The sequence below is a fragment of the Octodon degus genome, unplaced genomic scaffold, assembly GCF_000260255.1.
Source record: "Octodon degus isolate 3935 unplaced genomic scaffold, OctDeg1.0 scaffold00051, whole genome shotgun sequence".
Classification (NCBI taxonomy): Eukaryota; Metazoa; Chordata; class Mammalia; order Rodentia; family Octodontidae; genus Octodon; species Octodon degus.
Window position 1 is genome coordinate 10,870,525 of NW_004524627.1, and position 21,365 is coordinate 10,891,889.

Genomic DNA, 21,365 nt, shown 5'->3' on the forward strand with positions numbered 1-21,365 from the left:
ATTCCTGGAACCAGAAAAAAAAAAGGAAAGAAGGAAGGAAGAAAGGAAGGAGAGAGAGAGAGAGAGAGAGAGAGAGAGAGAGAGAGAGAGAGAGAGAGAGCATTTATCCACTCATCCCAAGGGTGCAGCTGAGTGGTAGAGCACTTACCTAGAATTTTTGAGGTCCTGGCTTCAATCCCTAGAATGGAAAAAATAAAAACCCTGTATAATGCTGGTTATTCATTGTTTTTGGAGAAAATAAGTGAGGTTTATATATACAGTATATTTATAAGATAGTACTTTATGTATGTTATACTTCAACAAAAAAAGTTTTAATGTTAGAAAATCTGTCTAGATAATTCTGGGTTATTTATTTATTTATTTTTTTGTGGTATTGGGGATCGAACTCAGGGCCTTGCACTTGCCAGGCAAGCACTTATTCTACTGAGCCATCTCCCCAGCCCTAGATCATTCTGTTGCAAACAAATGTATGGGAACAGACTCTACAGAAAGAAGCTTGCCCAGGGCTTGATTCTGCCTGGTTTTGGAAACTTTGCATATGCCATTTCACCTGGCTAGACTGCCGTTATTTTCATAAATTTACAGAAGGAAGTATTTACTAAGTCACATATTAACAACTGAATCCAGGTACAGGACAGGTGGTGAGAGGGGTGTGAGTTGGAATATTTTCCCACAACTTGGAGGACATACTACTGCATTTCAGCATCTAAAAGGCATTTCAGAGTATGTTTTATTTTTATTTTTTTCTTGGCTTCCTTTCTCTATTGGCTCTTCCGTTCTGCCTGCCTGGTTCCACCCACTGCTGGAGGAGAAATGTCGTCTTAAAAAGTAGTACAAGTAATGGAAAGGCTAGATGGGGAAAGAAATGAGAATTGTGGGAAAAGAAATCCTGTCTAGGATATCTTGATAACTACATGCCTCACTGAAAATTGTGATTCTATTCTAAACAGAAAAGAGCTGCCTATGAGGAAGATCAATGCAGCCCTTGTTGCCACATGCAGTGACAGGAAAATATGCTAGAGTAGGGATTTACCTCAGGAATTCCGGGCTCTCTTCCTACTGAAAGTATCAAAAATATAAAGTACTGCGAGAAGATCCAACATCACACAAGTCTGTCTCAGAGGAAACAAATTAGAATATCTTCCATAACAGGATAATATGCATAGAAAAACGATCTCACATTTCAACCTTGCTTTTCTCATTAAATACTACTGGTGATTTTAGAAATGCTTGCCTATCTTAGCAACCCCAAATAAAATATTCACTGCTATCATAACCATTTTTACCTTAAATCTGCTTTAAAATGTTTGCTGAAAGTGCAAATATTCCCTCTTAGAAATATGCTTGCTTTTAAAACAATGCCAAATGAAGCTATCTTCTGTGTATATAGAATATTTTATTTTGAAAATCCTTACTGCTGTATTCAAGGTCTATGAAGTGTCAAAAAACATATTTAATCAAACATCCTTGGGAGAACAGCTTTGTACCATTACCTTCATTATACAGATAAGAATTGTGAGATTTAAATAGGTTAACTAGAGATTGCAGGATGCTTCTTGTTGTCTGAATATTCCAAAAATATTATGCATACAGAAAGAAAAATATGATCTTTTGTAGAAAAGAAACAAGGGGAAACAGCCTAGAGGCAAGAAGAATTTATGTTTTTGTTTTGAGAGCTTTCATGGCTAATGTCAAAGAAGTGTTCTCCTGAGCCATGTACAATTTTCTCATCTAGTATTTTGGGAAATTACACTACTTCATCTCCAGGATGCAAGCAAATTAGAGGTATATCCATGGCTTTCCTCTGTGAAGTACAAAACATTAAGAAAATTCTGGTTATGCTATTGCTATCAATACTGTGCATAACCAGCACACAATGGTTTATACCCCATACAAAACTAATAAATAAATCCAACTCTAGTTTTTTCAATCATCAAGTGTTTATTAAGTAGCAACTCTGAATTAGTGAATGCAACAAGTATGGAGATAACCATAACAGATGATGGCTATTACCATCCAGTAGTTTAGTATGTAGGAAAAACAAAAAAGATGTAATCAAATAGTCAAAAATAATTAGGGAAATTAGAAAAACATGTAGTATATCCTAGAAGCATGAGAAAAGAGTATAGTGTGCTCTTTTTCACTAAAATCACCAAATAAAGAATGTGATATTTAAGTAACAATTTAAAGTAAAATCAGGTGGCAGGCATATCACACAGATGTAGTTGTAAATGCAAGAAACCCAAGCCATATTAAGGGCATACTATGTGATATGTACATGTTGAGTATAAGTAAGAAATAAAGGGTTATTTATGAAATAGCAGTTCTCTTATGAAAGGGAATGAAATGGTCCTATGAGTGGCTACATTCCATCCTTTTTGAGGAACTACTGTAGGCTCTCAACCAGGGAAAGACCATGATTATATTTGTGTTCTTCAAAGACAAATCTGGATGGAGAATGGTTTGAAAGTGAGGTCCTGGAAGTAAACTATAGCAAGTTAGGAAACCCTGAGTCTACACAGTGCTCCAGGTCAGAGATGAAGACCTGAATAACTATGATGGCAGTGGGAATAGAAACAGCTTCAAGGACATTAGGGTAGTAGAATCAACAAGACTCAAAACAAGTGAGGTTGTGCCTTGAGTTTTATGTGCAGCTTGTATTATTATCTGAGTTAAGATCATGGGAGGAAAAGCAAGTTTAAGAGAAAATAATGACAGGATTTTACATGTATATGATTTTATTCTGAATAGCTTAAAGCAAATAATTGAGTCTGCTTTTTAATTAATTTATTTATTTTTTATGCATTTGATATGGGGTCTCCCTATACAGCTCAGACTCCTAGTAATCTTCCTGTTTTTAACCTCCCCATTGCTGGGATTACAAGCATGTGCCACCATGCCCAGTCTTGGCCAGTTCAGCATGCCCAGGGCTGGCACAGCATGTGGTGCCAGGGATTGAAACCTGGTCCCTGCACTTGCCTAAGAAGGCATTTAGTCTGCTGAACTATCTTGCTGGCCCTTGAGTCTGCCCTTAAGTATCTTGTAATACCTTACGATCATCATCTAGAAATGAAGAGCCACCTAATTCTATCAGGAATGTATGAGCTTGAGTTCAATGGTACTTTTTTGAAGTTTTCTTTTACTTGCCTAAAAAGAGAGAAGCTTCTGTCTTAACCACTCTCTCATCACTGAGACAAAATATCTGACATCCCCAATTTAAAAGATGAGAGGTTTATTTTGGCTCATAGTTTTTAGAGGATTCAGTCCCTAGTTGGCTGGCTCCAACTAGGAAAGTCATGGCAGAAAGGACTGACAAAGGAAAGATGCTCACACTATGGTGGCCAGGAAGCAGAGAGTGGAGAGAAGAGCCAGAAAGGGAAATATGTGCTTCCAGGTTCTTACTCCACTCCACAATGACCTACTTCTTTCTTCTCAACACATCTCCTAACAGTGAGCTTAGCTATAGTGTACCTATTATCCAACCACTTTCCAAACACATGAAGTTTTGGAGAAAGTTCTATATATAAACTATAACATTCCATCTATGGCCAGCAAAAGACTAATAACCATCTCATTATGTGAAACACATTTAGTCCATCTATAAGAGTCAACAAAGTCTTAAAAGTTCTAGCATTGCTAAAAAGTACAATTTCAACATTTTCTCTGAGAATCAAAGCAAACTGTGAGCTGTAAATGCCTATAAAAAATGGAGAAAAAGTTAAATACTCATGATATACAAAGGCACAGGACAAACATTTTCATTATGAACAGGAGAGATAGGGGATAGAAAAGAAAGGGACAAAAGCAATCCAGCAAGGCAAATATTCAATCCCATAGCTCTGTGTCCAGCATCCAGGATAAATTGTGTCACAATGATTTCCAGAGGCCTTAGATAATCCCACCCCTGTGGCATTACTAGTTGCAGCACTCATAAAGTTTTCACTTGGGGTGGCTCCATTCACTTCCTCTAGCCTTCCTCAACACACAATTGCTGGCATTACCAAATTCTCGGGTTTCCATAGCACTTTTGGTTTCACTCTCACAGTTCCATGCAGTGCACTCTCAGGGTCAGATTACCTGACCTCTCAGGTTGTGTTCTGAAATCTAGATAGAGTCTTCCCTGGCCACACAATTCTTGCCTTCTGCATGACTGTAAAAACAGCCTATGTGGATGATGCTAAGGTTTATTGCCAGCTCAAGGAGTAAACAGACACCCATAGATTGTGGTTAGGCTTCCAAATGCCTTCTTGGCAGAGCACTGTGAATTGAATCCCAAGGAACCAGTTCCCTAGATGCTGTTTCTTAAACAAAGCACCCTGGAGCTCTCTTCTCAAATGAAACTTTAATAATCTTGTGCCTCTTAGTCTGTGAGGGGCAGGGTCTTGCTGACTCATGAGATGCTTCCAATCTGTCTTTACTGTTGTCCTGATGCAAAATACTTGGCTTCTTTTTTATGTTAATCTTTTCAGCAACCATGATCTTCATTGTTCCAGTTTTGTAGGCACTTCCTTTCTGGCAAGCTGAAAACTTTTTAAATCATTTAACTCTACCATTTGTTTTGATTCTTGCTCTTGATATTGCTAAAAGTAGCAAGAAGTCCCATGCTATAGCCTGAATGTTAGGCTGCCTTTAAATGTTCCCAAACAGATTAAGTAGTCTACTACCCTTAATCTCAGTCTCCTGCAAAGTCTGAGGACATGAACAACATGTAGACAGATATTCTGCCAGAGCACAATGTACTTGGTTTTGAGTCCAACTGCCAATAAAATCCTTCCCAACTGAAACCTCCTACTTTTTCCTATCTACAGTTCCATGAGCATGCTGATCTTCTGAGCTTTGACTATAATTTTCCATTAAACTTGATTTAGAGCATTCCAGGGCTTCTTTAGCTGGCAACTTCAAACCTTTCTAAACTCCTCCCATGACCAGTTTCAAAATATTCTGAACCACATGATCAGTTATTTTCACAGCAATGATTCCATTAACCTCATACCAACATGTCTTGGCCACTTTCTCATTATTGGAATAAAATACTCAAGTACCCATAACTTAAATGAGGAGAGTTTTATTTGGACTCAGAGTTTTTAGATGATTTGTCTATAGTCATCGATAGCTGGCACTAAGGCAAGAAAAGTATGATAGAAGGGTGTGATGGAGAAAAGCTGATCACATCATTACAAACAGCAGAAACGGAAAGGAGAAACCAGGAAGGGAGATACAGCTTTCAGATCATCTCCCCAATGGCCCACCTCTTCTGATGAGGCCCACCTCCTAATAGTATATTTAGCTATAGTGTCCCCATGATGCAACCACTTTCCAATACAAGAAGCTTTGGGTGACATTCTAGATCTAAACCATAACAGCTTTCCTTTTCACTCCCAAATATCAGATTCACAAATCTATTTCATTTCTTTTTATTTTCTGAAAAAGTCAAAGTAAAATGAGAATAACAATAGTTAACATGCCATATATCATCTTCAAATCAACTACTCAGAGACAAAAAATATTCTTGCTTACAGAGAAGAAATAGATAACTTTTTTAAGTTATCTAGAAATAGATAACTTTGCACAAGTTTCTTCTCAATAAACTAAGAAACACTAGTAGTATAAATAAAATTATTAACATATAAATTTAAAATTCTGAGGCACCAGAAAGGTGATTTAGGAAGTTATTTGAGTATCTCCCAAATTCCTACCTATTTACCTTCTACTTTGCTTTTTATTTATATATACATTTTTCTTATATAAAAGAAACTGTGATTTTTATGTTTGTGTCTTATTTCACTTAACATTACATTCTCAAGTTGCATCCATTTACCTATGAATGCCTCAAGTTTATCTTTCTTTATAATAGGGAAGTACTCTATTATATATAAATACCACATTTTCTTTGTCTATTCATCTGTGCATAAACATATATACTGTTTCCAAAATCTAGCTATTATAAATCTGTTTCTATAAACATGGCTATGTATTCATCCTGTTGGGAGCTGTGGAAGCTATAAAATTGGTCAAATATGTGAAAGCAGGACTAGGCCTCAGTGCCTAAAGCAGTCAAGCTACCTCTGTCCTGAGATAAGCATCATGACTGGTTAATGTCAACTATTAGTCACTAGGCAACTTTGTGTCATGTATAGCTAACTTTGCAAAGGTATAAATAAATGTCTATAGTGTTGCTGGGGGTGGGATGGAGGAGAGTGCCATTTCAGCAACCAAGCAGACTAATCACCACCTAACACAGCTCTTGTCTCCTTGTCTGTCTTTTCCTCATTCCTGCCGCCATTTCTCCCCAGGTACAATGGATCACATTGAGACCAACTGATCCCCAAAATATCCCTATAATATGAAGATTTAAACTTTCTTGGCCAGATATCTAGGTGGGGGATAAATGGGTAAAATGAAATTTTTAGTTTTAGTTGTTTAAGGAATATTCACTTGATTTCCATAGTTGTTGCACTACTTTGCATTTCTACCAACAATATAAAAGTATTCTTTTTTTACCCACATCCTTGCTAGCACTTTTTGCTATTAGATTTTTTTTATGATACCCATTCTTTCTGGGGTACAGTGGTATCTCAATGTAATTTTAATTTGCATTACTCTTTTTTTTTTGTGGAACCAGGGATTGAACTCAGGCCCTTAGCACTTGCCAGGCAAGTGCTTATTTTACTGAACCATCTCCTCAGACCCCTGCATTACTCTAATGACCAATGATATTGAACATTTCTTCACCTATTTATTGGCCATCTGCTCTTCATAGAAGTGTCAATTCATTTTAGCTGCTCATTTTTTATTGGGTCTTCTATTTTGGGGAATCTAATTTCATTGTTAGTTCTTTATATATTCTAGATGTTAGTCCTCTGTCCATATAATAGTAGGTTGTATTTCTTCATTTTATAAAGCCTGCTTAGAAGTCAGGTGTTTTAGTAACTTTTCTCATTGCTGAGACAAAATACACAATACCTGAAGTTAAAGTAGAAAAAGCTTATTTTGGCTCACAGTTTATAGAGATTTCAGTTCCTAGTTGGCTGCTTGCAAGGCAAGGTGGCATGGCAGAGAGGCATCAGAGAGGAGAAACACTTCATGGGAGGAAGGAGGCAGCAAACACCAAGTGACCAGCAGCAAACACAGCCTTTTTTTCCCTTATTTTTTCTCCATGTTACTGTTAGAGTGATAGAACTCATATCCTTAATCCTAGCTCTGATGAATCAATTCCAGTATGACCTACTTGATCCCAGCAGCACGCACCGTATATCCAGCCACCTTTAAAAAGCCCTACCAAAAAAAAAAAAAAAAAAAAAAAAAAGGGCCTGGGAGATGGCTCAGTGGAATAAGCACTTCCCTGGCAAGTGCAAGGGCCTGAGTTCAATCCCCAGTTCCACCAAAAAATAAAAAATAAAAAGCCCTACCTATGACTACATGAAGCTTTAAGGAGACATTTAGATACAAGCCATAGCACCAGGTTAGCAAAGGGACATATAAAAGGGAAACTGAAACAGATTACGCAAGTCACATATTTAACATGAAATCAGCACATCGAAGAGATAATTTGAATGTCTATGTTTACTGTAGTACTATTCACAATAGCTAAGGTATGGAATTAGCCTAGATGCCCACCTGTGGATGAATGGATGAAAAAAATATGCATATATACTCCATCCAATATTATAGAGTCATAAAGAAGAATAAGATACTGTCATTTGCATAAAAGTGGATGGAAGGAAGCATATTATCCTAAATGAAATAAGCTAGACACAGAAAGACAAGTAACTGCATGTTTTCTCTCATGTGTGGAAGTTATTTAAAACAAAACAAACAAATAAACAAAACCCAAATTGACCTAAAATTAGAATAATGATTACTAAAGTCAAGAACACAGAGAGATAATAGATAAAGGGAAACTGGGTTTAGTTAGTATTGAGCTATCACACTGAACTGTATTGGTATGCACACAATATATTTTAACCAGAAATTAAGATAAAAATTTTAAACAAAAATTGTCAATTTAAAAAATATATGCTTTCCCATCTTTGAGTCCTCAGATTCTGTTACAGTATTTGACACATAGACTATTCATATTCAATATGTGAATAGCCTTATTATCATCTGCGTAGCTATAAGTATCAGTATAGAAAATTCTGGTTCTTACAATTAGAAACAATTAATGACAAAGGTTTTGGAGATATTCAGAATATATCTCAAAGAGAAAAGTTTTCATTTATTAATCTTGTGAGATATTTGCTATGAAAGGGCTACCATGGCTACCTAGTTAACCATGGATAACCATCTTTGTTAGTAATTAGACCCAGAAATTCATTTATGGCATCCTTATTTCTTTTCAGTAGAAAGTTGTAATCAATTTAGATCCCAATCAAGAAATTATTCTGCCCAGATTCATAATGCAGATCACACCAGCTGGCCAGACCATTAGATTAAAGACAAAAACTATAGTGAGACACACAGAGAAGAAAACTATTCCCAGGCAGTAATTTATAAGTAGTAGAAGGCATTTTACACATTATAATAAAAGAAGTAATTTCACTGACTTATCATTAAAATAAGACTCTAAACAACCAAGTAAGTAAAGAATAAAGAGTTTTTAGCAAATAACAGTCAAATTCTAATTTAATTAGAATTAGAATTTAATTTAATTAATTAAAATTAAGAATAATTTTATTTAATTACCTATTTTATTAAAATTTTTAAATTACATGATATTATACATACTGAAGACTTTCGGCATTCAGAACTATTCAAAGCCTGCTGTAACTAACTCATGACAATATTTACCCCTTTAACTCTAGCAATTTCACAGGTATAATCCCTCATTTAAGGATACACATTGGTTTGTATACTCTTGAAAGAGGAAATTCCCTATTCCCTCAAAAATCAGAATTTATCAGTTTATGTATTTATTCTATCAAAATCTTAGACCAGTTTCCCTTGTCAAACTGCAGGTCTGGATTTCTCCATTATTTTGCTCAAGTAGTAAAAAGATTCAGTTATACTTAGAAATTTATTGGCTATTATAATTTACCTTGTGGCAATATCTGTCAAGTGTAGCATAAATCTAGATATCTTTTTTTTTTTTTCTGTGCCGAGGATTTAACTCAGGACCCTGCACTTTCCAGGCAAGTGCTTATTCTACTGAACTAACTCCCCAGCCCTAGATATCTTTTGTAGACTTTGCATCATTTTGAGAAACAAAAGTTGACTATGGGCAATCTAGTTTGAACACGATTCCTTCCATTCATTGATTGAGTCTGCAGCATGAATTTTAATACTACTGGTTAAATAGAGAGTCTCCTGCACTTTGGACAAAAATATCCAACTTATATTTTAATTACTTGAATGCAGAAGTTCTATTTTCTCTATATATCCCCTACTCATTTAGACAAAATTATTTTCCAATGCTAAAGATAAGTTAATTTTGTTTCATTGTAGTTGTTTACTCATTTCTTTTACTTAAATGTTCCTAGTACCCAGTGACTTCATTTTAAAAAATGGCTTCATACAGCTCATTAAAACTAATTTTAACAATTATCTTTACTATGTTCTCCAGAAGATAACTGCTTCATATTTTTCAATTTCAAAAAAGAAATCCAATTATTAACAAATTATATGCTAATAAGAAAGATATTTTGTTTTCTTTCTTTCTTTCTTTCTTTCTTTCTTTCTTTGTTTTTGTGGTTCTGGGGATCAAACTCGGGACCTTGTGCTTGACAGGCAGGAACTTATGCCATAATGTGTATAATAAGTAGATCTATGTACCCTCACTAAGCTGGGACAAGAACTCAAACTTCATGGTCTTTTATCTCCTTTAACAAAATGTTTAAATCATTAGCAATTTGAGATTACAAAAGCCATCTCAAAACTATCAATATAAAAATCATGGATTCAATCCACATAGAAATTCTATGCATAGCTTCCTATAAAAATGTGTTTGTCCCACATTTTAAGTTGCTCCTGAAACTATAGATTTAGGATCCTTAGATCACCAAATTTATTTTCTTTTTAAACAGAGTAGTCTTTCCATCTTACGTTTATCTAATCATTTATTCATTCAAAGGGTACTTATGGAAACCCTTTTATGTACAAAGCTCTGTATTAATACTATAAAGCATTTAAAAGAAGCATAAGAAATGGTGTCATACTAAATATCTAAATAACATAAGACAAAATCAGATTTAGCACCAAAGTGATATATTTGTGTTTGGCTGAGGGAGGAAGGAGGAAGGACAATGGATACCTGGTGTCAGGAATTGAGAAAAGGAGGCTGTAGGACAGAGCTACTTAACCTTTTAACTTAAGATGAACCACAAAACTTCTTTTCACTTTTGAATTTTTCACTTTTGAATTTTTTTTTTAATTTGAGTTGTCTTAGAGAATTCCACTGTGAATTCCTTCTTATCAGACCACATGATGTCTTTTCTCCCTCTCCTTTTCTTTCCATTCATTCAGTCTTATCTATATAGTAGATTATCGTTTCTTGGGAGTCCAAATTTCTGCTAAGAAGCTCATATAATTAATCAAAGGGATAAATTTTACCACTATTGCATGCCTTCCAGATTAATTCAAATGAATTATGTGATCATGGTAATATCATACATCAGTTTAGTTAGACAGGACAGAGGTAGTAATATTTTTAACCAGGAGGTCAATCAATAGGTGTAGCCTTCTGTTCTTCCAATGCAATAAGCCAACCCACTGTGACAATCTCTATCTTAAATTGGTTTCCCTGAAAGTGAGGGTAGATGAGGTGCTGATTGCAAAGTATACTCCATGGGCAGTGCAATTGGAAACAGAGGAGTTGACACAAAGGTGTTACAGTTGAGGCCTTGGCCAATTCTAACCAGAGCCAGGATAATTCCTCAATATTGCTCCAAAAGAAGTAAGATAGCTAGGCCCTTTATCCCCAATCATTGTATCATCCAATTGTTGATTACAAACTGCCTTTTAATGGGGGTGGTTCCTTAGTTGAGGGAGTTCTTGGTGGCAGAGGAAAGTTCTACGGAGAAATAGTGCAAGCTGACAGTAGGCAATATGCCTAGACACAGAAACAGGAGAGTTACTCTTGAAGAGAGAATCCTAGAGGATCCCAAAGTATAAAGGCAAGATCAGGGGGGAATGCCTACTAACATTAGGTTGACATTAACTCCCAAGTTATTTTTAAGACTAGTCTTCCTACACTAACAGATGATGCTAGTATGATTCCCTCATACCTAGTGTATATTTATATACTGTGATCAATAAATTAAATTCAGTGACACAAGATGGCAGTTCTAATCATCTTAATAGGACTCCTTCATGACAGTAACACAGTGTAATCTTCTCCCTAGATGGCCTGAATGATGCATCAGTTTCTGAATCATCCTTCCTGAAGCACAGAGTGAACTTTAATGTGAGGATGCTGATACAACTGCAAGAATGCTTACATACAATGAGTTTACCTTTTTACTTAAATTCATGATTTATGGCTCTCATACACTCAGAAGACAATTATATGTGGATTGCTCATTATTAAAATCTGTAAATGTACACATGGAGCAAAATAGAAGTCTGAGTAACTACAATTCTATAAACCCTGATCCTTTAGGTAAAGATTTTAAAAAGGTAAAGTTTAGATTTCATACTTTCAATTTAGTACATAGTCTAAATCAAACACTTCTAAAAGGGAAGTATTACCCTTGTCAAAAAAAGAAAGAGGTATTCACTTTAGGACAGGCAATTTAACATGGTACCATTTCATTTGAAATATTTAGACTCTATCTTCTACCAAAAACAACTATTGCTGAACTAAAAACATATTCCACTGGGCCAAAAACTATATTCTGTAATGTCTTAGATATTTTTCCAATTCTGAGACAAAATACCTAATTCCCAAAGTTAACGGAGGAAAATGGTTGATTTAGCTCATAGTTGGTGAGGTTTCAGTTCATGATCAGCTGCTATAAGGCAGGGTGGCACATGGCAGAGGGAAAACTGTTCATGGCATGAGAAGACAGCAGAAGGAATAAGAAGGAAAGACAAGTCTGTTTGTGTCCCTTATATCGTATCCAGTCTACCAAGATTAGAGCAGTGCCAATACAGTCAGTGGACTGATCTAGCAACCACCCACCCTTAATTCCAGCATTACACTATAAACCAATCACATGCTTTAGATTCAGTGACCTCTGAAAAACTTCCATAACCATATTAGGCTTGGGGTGGGGGGCATAAACCCTAACACTGTAATTATCCAGGCTGAATTAATAATAGTTTCAGTTGAGTCTCTAATATGCTTACACATACTCTTTTTAATCATTGTATTCAGAAGCAATATTCAAAGTTGGTATTTCTGAGTCCTTAATATAATTTTGAAGGGGCTGGGGAGATGGTTCAGTGGAATAAGCACTTCCCTGGCAAGCTCAAGGGCGTGAGTTCAACCCCCAGATATATATATATATATATATATATATATATATATATATATGAAATTTAATTTGTTTCCCTCAATATATCAATTTTATCAAATCTTGAGTGCTTTAGCCAGCTTCTGGCAACATGACTTTGGAATTGTAACTAGGAAAGTTGAAAATAGCAAATTAATTCCTTCAGCTTATGTATACCAGCAAGCATGCAGGGAAACACTGCAATAAATATATTAGTTAGAATTGGAAGGAAAATTAAAGACTTGATTCACACCTCTGTATAGATTTAACTGAAATCAAATCTAGGTGTGGGAGCATGTGGGAAAGATTAGATGGTTTGAAAATAATTTATCCTTTCAGTCTAATTCAAAATACTAATAAAGACAAGTCCTTTTGTCTTTCCCTTTGAGCTTTTAAATGACAGGATGTTCATAACAATGCTTAATACTTAAATAATACCTTTCTTCTTCAAAGAGTTTTAAAAACAGTAACTACCTTTAAACTTGACCCTTACTTTGAATTCAACCAAATTGCTGAACGTTATTGACAGTGAAAGATAGAGAGAGACAATCCTCGTGAACCATGTATAATGAGTGGCTAAATTCCCGAGCCCTTTTATATATTTTATATATTTTAAAATAAAATTTAACATTTTCTCTGATCATAAAAGGAATATATATCCCCCCCAAAAAAGCCTTAGAAAAAAGAGGAGCAAAGGAAAAGATGAAAAACTAAATCACTATTGCACTTTTTAGATAATCTACTTTATAGCAGCATAACTTTCATCAGGTTATTTTCTTTAGGAATTTAGTAAGTCATAGTGAAATAATGGCTTTTTCACCTGAAAACTCTTCTAGTATAGCTAAATAAATAAATGAATCTATCAAGAAGTAAGAAATAGCAAGGTGTATTTAAGTCCTGCAACTTGATTTTTAAAAAATCATCTATATCTAAACAAGATTGTTGGTCTCAATTCCACCAATCCACACATTTACTAGAACATGTTAATATGATCTTGCTAGTTTTTGTCTCTGAATTTTCCTAATTCTTTATTTATATGTTTATTGATTCAGTAACTATGGTTTAAGCACATGTTATATCAATAGCTTAGTACTAGGTAGGAGCTGAAGAAGACACCTAATTAAAAAAGGGGGAAGGGAAGCTGGCACTAACTTCTTTCTTTCCTTTTCCTTTTCTCTTTCCTTTTCCCTTTCCTTTTCCCTTTCCTCTTCTCTTTCTCTTTCCTTTTCCCTTTCTCTTTCTCTTTTTCTTTCTCTTTCTCATTCTCTCTCTTTTTTGATTACTTGAGAAGGGGTCTTGCTGTGTAGTTTGCTATTCAGGCTGGCTATGAACTCAAGATGCAGCCCAGACTGGTCTCAAACTTGCAGCAATCCTCCTGCATCAACCTCCCTAGTGCTGGGATTACAAGTAAGCATCCCCAGATGGACTCATTTAATTTCTAACAAAATAAAAAAAAACCTACTACTTATACATAAAAGAAAGATTTAAGCAATTACTTAAAAATTACTTAAAAATAAATACCTTTAAATAGCTGCAATTTCTCTTCATTTTTTTAAATAGCAATTTTGTTGAATTAGAATTTGCATATACAATTTACAAACTAATAGTGCAGTATTCAGTAGATTTTGACATATTGACAGAGTGTACAACCATCAGCACAATCAAACTTAGATTGTTTTTGTTACCCCCAAACAAAACACTACACTCATGAGTTATCATCTCCCAAGCCCTCTCTGCTAAATCCAGACAACTGAGCTACTCTTTATTTTCATAGATTTTTCTGTTCTGGGAATTTATTTATTTTTATTTTTATTGATTTATTTTTAAATAATTTTACTGAGAAATAGCAATAAGACAGTTTCAAAACCAATCAATAGGACAGTTTCAATAATAAATACATTGCACATTGTTGTCTCAGTGGTTATTTATTTATTTTTAAATTCAAAATAGACAATGCTCAGAGCAACAATAAAGACTTTAACATATTCAAAGAAATAAAAATCCTACAAAATTAGCTCTCATATCATATTGAAATGAAATCAGAAACCAACAGCAGAAACATACTTAGATTACAATAACTTTTCTCTCTTTCCTTCTTCCTGTTATATCTTTTATTTCATACTTCTTTCATTTATAAATGACTCTAGATAAGATTAATTTGTGTATTTATTTTTCACAGTACACTCTTAAACTATGTACTTACCTTATATGTACAGTAATACATTATATAATGTTCATTTTGCTTCCAAGAGAAATACTATTTAAATAATGGGATAGGGAAATAATTGAAATGTGCATAACAAAGAATTTCTCGGTCTATGAACTCCTTTGAAACAGGGAAGGAATTTTGCCCTGTATCCCTATAAGACTCCGTATCTATCGCTAAGGACCAAATGGATATCACCTTTTCCAGGAAATTTCTACCTCAAATGGCAGCAATAATACTTTCCATCTTTGAAATCTTATGAAACTTTTTGCACTTGTACTGCATATCAAGTCATGCATCTAAGACAGAGAGCAGATTAGCTATCTTGCTCTTTCAATATATTTGCCCTCCCAATTTAGATTATAAATACTTTGAGGGACAACTCTCTTCCTCACATCTTATTACATTTTTCCTGGAGTACCCTCCAAGTGACTGTGTACAACTGCAAGAAATTCTTTTCACATAAAACCCAAAGTTGCAATGCAGAAGCCCTGGTGGTATCCAGTGATGAGTCTATGTTTTAATGCATTTTCTCTTTAAAACTACAGTAAACCCTATATTCCTTAATAATTCACTCTTTCTTCACAAAAAATTGATAATTTTGTGCCTTCCTACATTTAACAGTAGAAAACAATAGAAAAATTATATATGTTGAGATTGAGAATGTAACTCAGTGCTAGAGCACTTGCCCAGCTTGCCCAAGACACCTAGCACAGAGGGAGAGAAAGAGAGACAGACAGAAAGACAGATGGACAGGCAGACAGACAGACAGACAGACAGATACAGAGAGACAGAGAGAGAGACAGACAAAAGCAGACACAAAACCAGAAAGAGACACAGAGGAGGGAAATACGCTAAATCAGACAGAAAAAAATGACAACAAAAACAAGATCAAACAAAAATAAAATTTAAATCAAAACATTACTTGGATAGACAGACATTGAATAATACTAAGAAGAATTGATCCATCAAGAAAACATCAATCTCCAACATGTAAATACTTAAAAGCATAGCCCTCAAATATGTAAACATTCTCTTACTAAATTATTAGAAGAAATTGATAAAAAACAATTTCAGTGGGAGGTTTTAAACTGAGAGCTGAGACATAAAATAATTAAGCATCATGAAGAGCTGAACAATAAAAAGTTAAATCCAACAGATATGAATAGTTTTGTATGAATAGGTAAAACACATTCTTTTTAAGTGCATATTTTTAGAATGACCACACATTATATGTCACCAAAGAAAGTTCAACAATGTCATAGAGAAGCTATTATGTAAAACATATTTTCTACCCAGAATTTTTTTTAAAAATGGTTAAAATTCAAAACCGAAACACCCTGACTAACTATATATACTGATATCTGTGAATTAAGCTACTGCACTGCAGATGGTAATTTGTAACAGTGGTTTCATATTGGGAGTGCCTGTCATTGTGGTATTCTGAACACGGGCGGCTTGTCATGACATGCCAGTTACTGCTAAGAAGTCTCTCGGGTAGGTGGATGTTCAAGAAGAAGGGGGTGGTGAATGAAAGCAAGAGACAGGAAAAGGAATACTGTGGGACAGTCCTGCTTAAAGGTTGTATATGGTGAGATTTTTGGACTTATGTGCAAACATGGGAAGCATAGAATTCTTTATCCTATTGTTAAAATATAATCTAATTTTTAAATGTTCTTTATCATATTATGTAGGGACTTAAGGTTCAACATATCAATACTTGATGAAAAATACCTGTTCCTTATTATGCCTAAGATGTTTGAAATGTAGTGAAATAGTGAGGTTAAGCTTGATAACGTAAATCGTTTGATAATAACAATAAGCTTGTCTTCTGGATGGTTAACAACCTAAGTTTGCAGACCAAAATTAGAGAAAAAGGAGGGCTACAAGGAAAGCCAATATTTTGGCCCTACCCTTCTAAGGTCAATTAAGACTCAGGACATATGAGAACTTGTACTGTAACGTCATGTACCTCGGTAGTGTCCCAGATTTTCTGATCAAGAAGGTTATGGGGCCAAAGAGGAAATTGATCGATGACGTGGAGTGTGCCTAAGGAGAGTCACATGAGGAGAAGACACTCTCTCAGGCTTTCACAGAGAGCACATTGGCCAAGCAATGGCCCTGACTCATCCACATGGCTGCACTGACAAAGGTTCTACAATCTGAGGTACAGGATTTCAGGATAAATCCTGAGGGGATTTCACTGACCTTCTCAAACCAAAAAGCTACAACTCTTGTTGCATAGGTTCTGCTTTACCTTGGTCTTAACCATCCAGTAGAAAAGTATGAAGATGAAATATAGGAAGTAAAGCCATGTTGTTATGTTGAGCTGTGGGGGACTCACGTCAATAATTTCTGACATTGACAATTAAACAGAAGACCCAATGCTATTATGGGCTTCTGTACTCTTTTAGAATATTTTGCTGAGTTTACACACCTATAATATTCAACAACGGAACTTAAAAAAAAATTGGGGTATAACTATGAATGTCCATTTTGTATCTGTGTATTCAAAGTGGTTGGGATAGATATATAGTTGCATTCTCTTAATGAATAGAATGATTTTTTCTAATGGTGTTTGTAAGTAGGATCACAAGTCTGCATCTTGTACAGCAATTAACCACTAAGAAGAATATATGCAGTGTATTATTTGTTGAAACTGTACTTTTGATTTGATTTGAAACTGTCTCATTGCTATATGTTTATCAATAAAACTTTGAAAAGAAAAAAAAATAAAAAAATAAAATAAAATACTTTTAGGGAAAAACAAAAAACAAAAAACAAACAAACAAAAAAAAAAAACAAAACCGAAACATGAAATTTGTGGAGTTACCTCCACAAATGTGGTAATGGTTATGTGAGAACATGTTTAACTTCAAGTTGATCAAATTACATTATATACTTTTTTAGGTGTCAGTTATACCTAAGTGGTTTTTAAAAGGCAAAATGAAAACAAACTATATTTATTCTTGCCTCTTCAAAAGAATGAAATATGAATTTTGAAATATTTGAAAAGAAAAAATACACTAAGTAATTCTAAGGATTGTAGAGAAAATTATACAAGTTAAAACACAGTTTGAACTTAATGTTAATGAACACACTACACTTAAGGCTCTCAGGAAGTACCCAAATGAGACAACTACAACCCAGGGCTTTGAATTCCTAGACTTAACAACTTTATGATATCATTATGAGGAAATCCAAAAATGAAATATCTTGAAAGATATATAGGAATAAAGACCAAATGAACTCTAAATAAATATAAGAATTTTCAAACTCTTAAGGTAAGGTTTCAAAAGATACTTACAGTATACAGTAGAAAAATGCTTTTAAAGGGCCCGCCAAATAGCTCAGCCAATTAAAGCGCCTGCAAGCAGGCTCAGGGACCTGGGGGTTTGGTCGCCAGGCCTGCGGTGCTGGCCCTGCCCTAGGGGTGCGCTGAGAAGGTGATTGAGACTGGGCATGGTGGTACACACCTGTAATCCCAGCACTTGGGAAGCTGTAAACAGGTGGATCACTATGAGTCTGATCTAGTAGTGAGACCCTGAACATCCTGTAGAACCTTCCCTAAAAAATACAGGAAAAAAATGCTTTTAAGACTTAACTTGCCCATAGTGTACAGACAATATTATGTCACCTATGATAAATCCTGTTTACGAAAGAAGCAAAGAAAAAGTATAAGGGTAAAATAACAGCCCTCATAAGTTTGCCCAGCTTCTAGAAAACCAAAGCTTTTCACTACTTCCCCAACCTATCATTTCTGGATTTAATGAATTTAAAACCTTTAATAATGTATAGGTTGATGGAAAAGAGATACATTTTTATTATATGATATCTATTCTCTTCTTACAGAGGAAATAAGAAATTACTTGGAAAAGCAAAGTTAACTGGAAATTCAACCAAGCATTTTATATCCCTTTCCCAATCAATCATCATTTTATCCTCCTGAAACAAGATAATTTTCATACCATTTATCTTGTCTTTCCCTACAGTTTTTTGTAATCGTTCCATAAAGAATTACTGAAACAATCATTACAGTTATAACCTAGAAAAACTTTCTAAATAATGACAATTCATAAATGTCATTATTCAGATGAATATTGGGCAAATATTTTAAGGATAATGGGCAAAAAATTATTTACTTTTTCTTACCTTTGTATTGTACAGATAAACTGCAAAGAAAATGAGTAAATCTTGTCTTCTATTAAAAACTTTACAAATACTCTAGTATTTTAAAAATTCTTTTAGACAAAATGTCTCTTCTTACAGACAAAATGTCAACTTCCTTATAATCAGAGCTTTGTTGGAAAAAAGTTATTGGATTTGCCTTTTCTTCACACCAGGTGGGTTAAGTATTGAATTTGAAAGAACAGTACTAACTAATTTGAAGCCTTCTAAGATTCAGTGGAGTGGAAGCCTTGGTTATAATAGACAATCTACATTCAAAGCACAGGCGGTTCCCAAGTTGCAAATGGGTTATAGTCTACAAGTTAATTTGAAAGACTTCTGTTTAGAACTTGCAAAAGCATTTTACCATGGAAACAAAGTTATAAATGACAGTTGAATTTCTAAGATACCCCACAAAAGTCTATCTAATCCATAATGTGTCTGAATTCAATTACTGCAAGGAGAAGTTTGTAACAGAAAGTAATAGTCCACTGACAAGCTGATTGGTGGCCCATTTTATCAGAATCTCTCCATTGAGTGTTCTTGGCTTGTTGTTTTAATATTTATTCATTTGATCCCTTGAATAATATTTTTCTATAAAAAGCACTAATTTCATTTCTCATAGCCCTGAAAACTATTTTAAAACTTTGATTTACTTATCTTAAAACGAGGAATAAATTTTTTCCCCCTCTGGGAAAAAATCAGTTTCATTCTTATAAGGTTTTTTTTTATTTGATGTCTTTTATTTTCTCATTTGAAATTTATGCAAAGTTTACATTCCTTTTCTCATCATCTTGTTTTCCTGTTTCATTTTAGTGTGTTAGTTATCTAAAATGCCTTCAATGACAATAGTAGTATGCCAAATATCAATGAAGGTCATTAATCAACAAATACAAATAGGATTTTCATTTTTTTTATTTCACTTGCCTGACCCCTAATTATAAATAAATGGTTCCTAACTTCTGTATGTGCCACCCAGGATTTCTTAACCTGTCCCCAAACTACTTTTTTGCCCTGCACCTCCATACCTTCCATCACAAACTCTTGTCTTAGCTTCTTACTTCTAGACACACAGATGTGGCATTTCTCACACTTAATGCCTTTGAAGTTATTTTTCTTACTAGAGCATTCTATCTGTACCATTTTACTTAAAATCCATTCCTCAAGGGCAAGCGAGATAGCTCAGCAGTCTGAAGTGCCTGCTTAGGCAAGCTGAGGCAAGCACACAGGGACCATGGTTCTATCCCCCGCACCACATGCCATTCTAGCCCTGCCCCCAGGATAGGCTGAGCTGGTCACAAAAAAAAAATTATTCTTCAAGGTTCATCTCAAATTTCACACCCTCTAAAATAACATGGAATAAAATGGAAAGTGTGTGGGAGTTCTACAAACCTAGTTTGAATCCCAGCTTTTCCACTTTCTTGGTGTGTGTAAACCTAAGTTTAACCTTTCAGAACAGTATTTATCTAAGGAATTGGACAAATAGTACTTTGATCACAATGTTGTCCAAAACATTAAATAAAGGAACTTAAAATTCAAAAGCATGATGACTTTGACCATTCTATAGCTACTGATTGTGCTGTACTTGTCCTTTCAAAGCCCTATAGGAAAATTCTTAGTTGTTTATTTCAATGTTATAGCTCTAAAAATTTCTTTTTGCATGAGCATGCTTTGACTCCTTTATCAAATATTTGAAATCTATCCAGTTAACATCTATCAGTCAAAGTCCAGGTTTGAAGTTCAAAAATCAGAAACCATATTAGATATTTCAGACAGTGGTTTTATCTGAAGAATTAGTCACATAATGTTGGAACACAAACAGCAAATGGAGGATGCTGAAGGAACAGCTACCACCTGCAAGGCTGAAAAAGCTAGGGAACTAGATAGGAAAACCTAGGAGGTTAGAGGACAGGGGTACTCCTGTCATTACTACTCAGCTCTCTGAAGATGGTGCTATGATTGGTGCTATATTATCAAAGGGAGAATGGTTGGCTGGTTGTGTAGACATGAAATCCGTGCCACAGCTAATGCTTGCTGTGCATGTCAAAACCTTCCATGTCTTTTCCTGTAGCTGTTATCCTTTGAAGGAACAACACTTAGAAATATTGCAAATAGGGAGCAAGTCTTGTCTATCTCTTACCACCCTTCCAATCACTCTGTAGTGTACTAAACCTTCCCAAGAACAAATTCTAGTTTTATTTACAGGATCTTTTTTAAAAAATAATTTTATTGAGAAACAAATAGCAATGAGACAGTTTCAAAACCGATTACTAGTACAGTTTCAATAATTAATACATTGCATATTGTTGTCTTAGTGGTTATTCATAGGACAAGATGCAGACATGCTATCCTGTCCCCAAACATTATTAGAACAAATCCCTCTTTATTGAATTAAGAGAATGCAGCTGTATATCTATCCTAACCATTTTGAATATACAGATAGAAAATGGTTGTTCATTTGTATCCCTCTTTTTTGTTTAGTTTTGTCAGAGAAGGGTATTCCATTGTCATTTAAATATTGTAGGTGTGTGAACTCCACAAAATATTCCAATATAGTCCAG